Source organism: Octodon degus, unplaced genomic scaffold (genome assembly GCF_000260255.1).
Source record: "Octodon degus isolate 3935 unplaced genomic scaffold, OctDeg1.0 scaffold00045, whole genome shotgun sequence".
Classification (NCBI taxonomy): domain Eukaryota; kingdom Metazoa; phylum Chordata; class Mammalia; order Rodentia; family Octodontidae; genus Octodon; species Octodon degus.
The window spans coordinates 12,322,752-12,331,706 of NW_004524621.1; the positions used below are offsets into that span (position 1 = coordinate 12,322,752).

Consider the following 8,955-nt stretch of genomic DNA (forward strand, 5'->3'; position numbering starts at 1 on the left):
GAAGTGGTCAGAAACTCCTACTCGGCGGGAGGGGTGGGGCAGATAGGGCGGAGTGGTGGGGGGCGGCCCAAGGGGGTGGGAGAGGGTCTGGCCCACGCTGCGCCTGGGCTGGGACTGGTCCCGCCGGCGCAGGTAGCAGGAAGCTCTCCACACACTCACCGGACCTGGGCTAGGACTCCAGGACACATTTTATAATATTATTTTATAATGAATCACCTAAAGAATTATATACAACAAGTGCAGGAAAACTATCCATACACCAAACACTAAAGAATCCAGCTGATGGCCTGGATCATAATATCCTGCATGAGTCCAGATGAAAACCTAGAGCTGATAACAATGCCTTCCAAAAGTCCAACTAGAGGCCTAGAACCTACAACAAAATCTCATACAGGCCTGCTTCAGGGATCTGTACTAGAAAGGCCCAAAGGTCAGTGGTGGAAGCTAGAAAGTCTATGCCAGTGGAATGGAGGATCTATTCTAGAAGTCTGAGTGATCTGAATTAGAGCTAAGAAGCAATGCTCTAGGTAAGCACCAGAGCTCCCCCAAAAGTACCACAGCCATCCTCAGCAACAGTGAGGTCCCATGATCCTCCAGAGATGAGGAAATCCAGTTCCCATCAGGAAAGCCAATGCAACCAGCTTCTTCATGAGGCTGAGCAGTGTACCATCTTACCCTCCAGAGCAAGGAAGTGATGCTCACGATGAGGACCAAAGCTCCTTCAAAGTTCATTCAGAAGGCCAGTGTGACAAGGTCCTCTAGCAGAACAGCCCAAGAGTACTAGCAGCTCCCAACAGCTTCTCCAAACAGCATCACTAACAGTGTGTTGGCAGCCTCTCCTTTTCTGCCTTCATGCTCCTGGCAACAACTCTCAGGTGGGCCTCCTGCACCCAGCACCATGGTAGTTTAATTCATCTGAGTGTAATAAATTGACCACCAGTTAGAAATCCACTACACAGAGTAACAGATATCACCTGGGACCTAGTGTGAAATTCAGACACTCAGACCCCACTCTAGATTTACTGAATCAGAATCTTCACCTAACCAAAAACCAGGTGATCTTCAGGTACATTTAGGTTTTAAGAAGCACTGTCCTTGAGGTACAGAAATAGGGTCAGTAAGAGTTCAGAGATATGCAGTATATTAGAGTTGTCTAGGAGAGGTTAAGGCTGCATTGGGGTAGGGGTTGTGGCAGGGGCATGCAGCTGGACTCCAGAGGTGGTATCCTCTGACATGTGGGATGCAGAGCTGTAGGAAGTGTCTTTGGGAGGGTGGTTATTTTTTGCTTCCACACCCTGCCCTTGGATGCCTTGGGCATGAGTTTGTTACCTTAAGTTACCAGTGTCACTATACCAGCCAGGAATGACAGGTAGGCAGGGAAAGGCCAAGCCTGGGGAGGTCCCAGGACCATCTAGCTCAGAAGTTGAGTATTGTTTCCCTTGAGAGATGCATGACTGGACCTGGCTGGCTTCACACTGAAAAGCATGCCTTGAGCTTGTACTAGGCTAGAATCTCTCCTCAGCCTAGTATTCTAACCCCATGAGGCTCACATATGCACTACTTTTTGTCCAGATTCCCAGGTGGGGAGTTGCATGGTTTGAGTAAGTACCCTCAAAGGTCCCAGTGTTAAAGTTTCACTCCCCAGGTTGGTGCTATTGGGAGGTAAGTGGAACCTTTAAGAGATGGCACCCTGTGGGATGTCCTTAGGTCACTGGGAGCCTGCCTGTGATGGTGACTGTGGGATCCCATTCCCTTCCTTTTTGCTTTTTTATTTCTTCCCCTGATCTTAACAGTTTGTTTCTCTGTGCACTCCCTACCAAAGTCATCTAGTTAATTTTCTCAGGTATCTTGTTATAGTGATGGAAAGCTGACTACAAAGAGGTCTGCAAGCCATTGTAGAGTTAGTCTCTCCTTTTCTCTGACCTTCTTCATCACCAATTGGACCTAAGCCTCCATGGGGCCTTCAGCCTAGACTGTCCTGCTGTACAAAGCAGGATAGTGAGAGGGACCACAGGCCCTGGGTATGGCTGGAGACACAAGATTTGTTTCAGCACAGCCACCCACTGCACTTACAGTGCTCTGAATTGCTGTCTTAACCAAAACTCTTCCCAGATGTCTCAGTAACTTTTCTTTCCTTGCTGGGACAAAACACCTGACACCCAAAATGAAGGAAGGAAACATTTATTTAGCTCACAGTTAGTGGAGGTTTCAGTCCATATTCAGCTGGCTCCAAAGCAGTGACACATGACACACAGCAGCCATTCATAACAGTGGAAAACAGCAAAGATCAAGGGGAGGAGCAGCAGCTAGCAAGGCTCTTTTCCTTATATTGTATTCATGCTCTCTGCATCCATACCCATAATCACAGCATTGGATCACAAGTTAATCACAGACTCTAGAAGCCTGCCTCAATGCATGAGGCTTGGGGGGGGGAACAACTAGACACAAACCATAACATCATTCAACTACCTAGACTAGTGCCTATTTTCCCTTCTTTATGGGATGATTGTGCAGCTCAGTGGAAAAGGAATTCCCCAGATGTGAGGTGGGATAAATGCTCTTTTGCAGGGGAGAAGTTGTACCAGCAGCAACTAAAAGTTATATCATCATTTTCTGAATAGCTTTTTCTTCCCAAAATCCCTGATGAGGGTGTTGGTCTAACTCACTAAGCAATATGGCACACAGATGCAAAAGAATGATAAAGAGAAAAAGTTCTGCAGTTGAGGAGCTCTGGGATGACCCAGTGTTCTGTCTAGAACAAAAGGCCTCATCTCCAAAAGCTCATGGCTTTTATAGGTATCAATCAGGGAGGTGGGTGGGAATCCCATCAGAGTGCATAGGGAAAAGCAACTTTGTAGTCATACCAGGCGAGAAGGCCTCCAATTAGCAATACACAGAGTTTTTTTTTTAAGATAATTTTTTAAAATATTAGAAATGATACAGAATCTTACTAAGCAAAATGATAGGAATTCCACAATGGTTTTTATATTACGTATTGTTGTCTTCAAATTAAGTGTTCAAATTACCAGATATAAGCATGCAAAATTGGTCAAAAATTGTAAAAACTTTAAAAAGAGAGAAAAAAATTTAAACATTAACTGCTTCTTTCAATTGACCAGTAGAAATCAGCAATACAATTATCCAAGCTATCTTATGTATATGCAGTGTGTGTGTGTGTGTGTGTGTGTGTGTGTGTGTGTTACCAGGAATCGAACTTGGGACCTTGCACTTGCCCAGGCAGGCACTTATGCCACTTTGCTATCTCCCCAGCACATAAATATTTCTTTTTCCCTTTCCTCTTTCTTTTCTCCTTTCCTTTGTCCCAATTGTTTCTTCCCTTTGAACATATTCTTTCCCTTTAACAGTATCTATTTACCTTTAAGATTTTATTTACTTTTTCAGTTTCTTACACTAGGGAGACAATACAATGTTTACATGTGCAGGTCTGATTTATTTCACTTATGAGTATGGTCTCTAGTTGCATCCATTTACCTATAAAAGCCTCAAGTTTATCATTTTATAGCTGAGTAATGCTCCATTATAAAAAAAACCACATCTTTTTTATCCATTCCTCAGTTGATGGGCATTTGGGTTGTTTCCAAGATATAGCTATGGCAAATTGTGCTGCTATAAACATGGATGCACATATATAGCTGTGGTATGATGTTGTCAGTTGTTCTGCAAAAATTCCCAGGAGAGGAATAGCTGGGTTGAATGGGACCTCCAATCGTAGTTTTTAGAGGAATCCACATTGATTTCCATAGTGGTTGTACCAGTCTACACTTCCACCAACAGTGGAGAAATGTTCCTTTTCCCCCATAGTTCCTTCAGCATTTGTTATGACTTCTTGAGGATAGCCATTTGGGGGGGGGGGTGAGATGGAATGAATCTCAGTGGGTTGTTTGTTTGTTTGTTTGTTTGTTTGTTTGGTATGTGTATGGGTAATGGGAATCTAACTCAGGACTTTGTGCTTGCCAGGCAGGCACTTATGCCACTGAAGTATACCCCCCGCCCTGAGTGCTATTTTAATTTGAATTTCTTAAACAACCACAGATAGTTTTGATGTATGCAAGGCTGGAACCTTTACTGCCAGGAACATTTGTTTCAATATTGCCAGCTTTACCTATCTCAGTAAATAGAATGAGGGAGAGGTAAGGAACAGGTTGTGGCAAGAGCTTTGTTTTTCAGAAGAGAGTATCGTGGTGGTCTTCCACAATTTCTGAAAACTAAATACTAGGTAAAAGATCAGGAGCTGCCACCCCTGTTTGGATGACTCCAGAATTGTTTTGTTAGTTCTTTTAGCCCTAGTCTGAAAGCCCTAGTCTGACACCTCTATGTTTTCTTCCTGGCTCTGAAATTTCAGTCATGATTCCTACAAGTGATTTCTTGGCACAGATGAGGACTGGCTGAAACCTGGGGTCCACCTCCTAGGAAGTACTTGTGCTATACTTGGAGCCCTTCCCCACACTGCAGTATGGCAAAGTCCTCCCTTTTTTGTTTTTCGCTGTTGGCTTCAAGTCAGATATTCTGTCTGGCAGGTGATGCCCAAGGGAAATTTTGCTCTTTGATAGAAGATTCTCCAGAGGGAACCAAGTAAATGAGGACTGGAGCAAAGCTCTCTTAGATGATGATGGATAGATGTGATGGCGTGAAATTTCCCAGCACACAGTGGAAAATAAAATATTAAAAACCTGCTTTTCCCTCAATCATGACTGGGGGCATCATAAATTGGAACAATCCTTTGGGAAAGCAGTTTGCAATATATGTCAAGAATGATAGCACACACCTGTAATCTAAGCACTGAAGAAGTTGAGGCAGAAGATCACTGTGAGTTCAAACCCAACCTGGGCTATATAGTGAATTCAAACTGAACTACACAGTGAGACCCTGTCTTTAAAAAAAAATCTTTAGAACACTCAGGCTTTTGGACTTGGAAATGCTACTTTATTTATTTTTTAAACATTTATTTATTTATTTATTTGGTACAGGATCTACCTGTTTGTTTTGATGGTACTGGTAACTGAACCTAGGGCCTTCACACTGAGCTATATCCCCAGCTCTTTATAAAATTTTTTGAATTGGAGATAGGTTCTTACTAATTTTCTTAGACTGGACTTGAACTTGCAGTTCTCCTGCCTCAGCCTCCTAGAATGCTGGGCTTACAGGTGTTATACCACCACATCTGGCTTAGGGTTACTTATAATGTCTTACAGAGGGCAGCATGGAGTCATGCCTTGAAAAGGCAGGACAGACTCTAGAACTAGAACTTGAAACCCAGAGAAACTCCTCTAACTCTTCTGAACATCAGCTTTCTTCTTCTCTCCCTGTGACCAGAGATCCAGTCTTAACCTGACATCTACTCTTAGTTACACTTCCCAGTATGGGAGAAGACTGTTTGACTGCTTAGGCCAGCATATATCCAAAAGGATGGGACCACAGAATCAGCATGGTTCTTGGAGCCCATCCCTGTGACCATGGCATAGGAGCTTCACCAGCTACCAGAGAAGAGAAATCTGAATGTTGTTAACTGTAGTGTATACAAAAGTCTTGCCAGGGAGATAACTCAGGGCCATAAGTGCCTGCCTGGCAAGCACAAGGTCCTCAGTTCCATCTCTAGTACTTAAAAAAAAATCTTGTACACAATGGAAGGTTCAAAGGAATTTTCCAAAATTATAAAACTAAAATCTTGACTGTTTTAGCATGAATTAGTTTATGATATGAAAATGTATTAAACTTGTCATCTCTACAATTATTACTAGAGCTGGGATCAGCAGTGCATTGCAGTTCTACCAATAACATACCATAAACATCCTAAGGCTTGGTCTGCTTATGTTGGGTAGATAATTCCATCCTACTTGTTTAAGGAGACAGAAAATCTTCAGTGTTTCTCAGGACCAGCCTCAGTTCCCAGACTTTAGCTCTAGCATGAGAATCCTTCCGTGTGTGTGTGTGTGTGTGTGTGTGTGTGTGTGTGTGTGTGTGTTTTGCTTTACCCCAAAGAAGTGTGGTATTCATAAAGAATGCTTTCCTCTGTATTCTACTACAAGCATGTAGTCTAGAGATAGAAAGAGTGGATATTCAGTGTGTTGACTTTACTTGGCTTGAGTCTTAAAGAAAAATCTGGAAGACTAGGGAGATTTAAACTGACAAACAAAACCCACCTCTCCTCTTTCCCTCTCTCCTTTCCACTTTCTCCCTTCCTCCTCCTTTTTTCCCCTCTTTCTCTCCTCTCCCTCTTTCTAACTGGAACTGGAGATTGAACCCTGCTCCTCATGCATGCTAGGCAAGTGCTCTACTACTGAGTTACATTCCCAGATCTTTTGGATTTATCTCCTTAAAATAGTGTCTAAGCACAATTTTTTCACCCACTCCCAAGAGATATTTTGGGAGAGAGGCATAATGTTGAACTAGAATCACTGTCTTGGGTAGTTTTTGAGCTAATATTTGGACAAATTTCAACAGAAAAAGAGCTGGTCTTTGAAGCCCTATTTGCTGCACTAACCTGTCAGAGAGTAGCCCTAGCTCTCCCCTGTTTGATGTGTGTGTGTGTGTGTGTGTGTGTGTGTGTGTGTTTAGGACAGGGTACAGGGTCTCACTGCATAGATCGGACTCGTAGTGATCCTCCTGTTTACAACTTCCCAAGTGCTGGGATTATAGGTGCATGCCACCACGCCGATCTCAATCACCTTCTCAGTGCACCCCAGGGACATGGCTGGCACCACAGGTCAGGGGATCGAACTCCTGGCCCCTGTGTCTGCCTAAGCAGGCACTTTAATCTGCTGAGCTATTCAGCCTGCCCTCTCCCTTGGCTTTGTATTTTCTTATCAGCACTATCCTTCCTGACACCACTTCCTTATTTCTGCCTTTCTATCTGCATTGTTTCCTGATTTCACTTAGGGTGATTAAACAAAGTATAGCCATGACTTTATTTCAGAGGCATCCACTTAGCATTCCCCAAGTCAAAACTTTCTTTCCCAACTTCCCCTAAAACTAGAGAAAAAGGCATATGTACTCTGGGAAGAACTTTTAGATAATGTTTGTATAAGCAGTTTGTTTCTTCACACCTCATTCTAAATCCATTTCAATTTCCTGAGAATTAGCACTTGGAAGTGAAGAAAGGTTAACTCCCCTGTGGGGAAGCTAAAATTGAACCGTGTCTGTACCCTGAATCATCCATATTCAGCCCACAAAACACTGACAGGATTATTCAGCACCACGGAGAGCACCTTTCATCATTTTTGGCTGGCTAGTGGGCAGGTGGAAATGAGAGTTGTAGCTGAAAGCTGGCCAGTATGCTCTCCTACCACTCTGGCTAACTACCAAGTGCCCCTCTTCTCCTCCACAAAAGCGTAGTATTCGCTTCCTTCCTTATTTAAAAAGACACCAACCCTCCTTTTCTACTTTCTGTCCACCTTTTTGCCTCCGTGTTATTTGTATCCCACACATCCTTGCTTTTCCTCCTCCATTTCAGTAAGGAGTTTCACTCCTTTGGTCCAAAATTCTGGTTCCATATGCTCTTGACTCCTCAAGGACCATGACCCAGTGATACATGCCTGTTATCTGAGGGAGGTTGAGGCAGAAGAATTGCAAAGTGAGGCCACCCTAGACAACTTAGGCTCTTAACAAGACCCTATCTCAATAAAATAAAAAAGGCTGGGGTTATAGCTTGCCTAGCATGCACAAGGACCCGAGTTTAATCCCCCAGTACTGAAAAAAAAAAATGCTCCATCAAACATCTGTATACCTAGCTTCCTTTTCCTTAATGTTGGACAGTGGTCATGTGTTCCCTAATTCTAAAGAAATCTTAGAACTCTAAAACTTACTTTGGCTATCATCCATTACCATTTTTTTACCATCTCCTGTAATAGGAGCCACACTGTAAAAATAATAGTCTGTGTTTATTGTCTCTATTTCTTCATATACTGTTCTATTTAAAATCTCTTGTGGGGCTTTCCAGTTAGCTCCATTGCTTAAGCACCTGCATGGGCAAACCCAGTCAGGCTTGTGGGACAGCGGTTTGATCACCAGCTCCACATGCCACACCACACCTGCGCTTAAAGCAGCCTGAGCCAGCCAAAAATTAATTAACTAATTAAAATCTCTTGTGGGGGCCTGCCCCTTAGCTCAGTTCTTTAAGTGGCTGCTTTAACAAAGCAGTCAGGCTCAGGTTGCTGTAGTTCGATCCCCACAACTCAAGCCAGCCAAACCTGCCCTGAAGGCATTCAGAGAAAAAAAAAATCTCTTGTAATCAGAGTTCTTTCCTACTTTTCAACTAAAATTTATTCAAATATTTATTTAAATATTTAATTATACTTTATTTCACTTCTTTATTTCTAAATTCTTATGGACCAATCTTTTGTATTTAACACTTGATTCTCCCACATTGAAACTACAGCTTTCTGGTTCTATTCCTAAAACTCACTCTCTGCTCCTACCCACTCTTCTCATTTCCTAAGTTGCACATGACGGTCCTGGATGTTTGTCTCTTCCACTCTACTCTTTCTCTCTGGGAGAACTTATTCTCCTTTGTGCTTTGCATCATGACCAGCCCATACCTCTTTCCTGAGTTTCCAAACCTCAACTATTATTCACTAATCATATCATCGGAATGTCCAAAAGGTACTTCAAAATGAACTAATCTGATCTTCTCTTTTTCTGCATTTTCTGTCTTAGTGATTAGTAGAGTAGTCCCTTACTATTTCATGGTTTGACTTTCACAGACTCAGTGTTTCATGGTTTTTCAAAAACTATTAATCTAAATTATTTATCATAGATTTTTCGCTATGTCATGGGATTTTGCAGTGCCATACAGTATATGCATGTTCAAATTGCATAGGTTTATGAGTTTAGAAAATGGTTAGGACCATTAGAAGTGTTTTTAAAAGTATGGGAAAGGTTTATAAGGGTGTGGGAAGGATTTATAAAGCTTTAAAATATATACAAATACTAAAAATA

At 42.4% G+C, this 8,955-nt stretch overlaps 1 protein-coding gene across 9 annotated transcripts in view; it reads left to right on the forward strand.

Annotated features, from left to right (window-relative positions):
- Fam219a (family with sequence similarity 219 member A) overlaps positions 1-8,955 on the forward strand; it is a 99,420-nt gene that overhangs the window by 73,198 nt on the left and 17,267 nt on the right. The gene's annotated exons all lie outside the window — the stretch shown is intronic.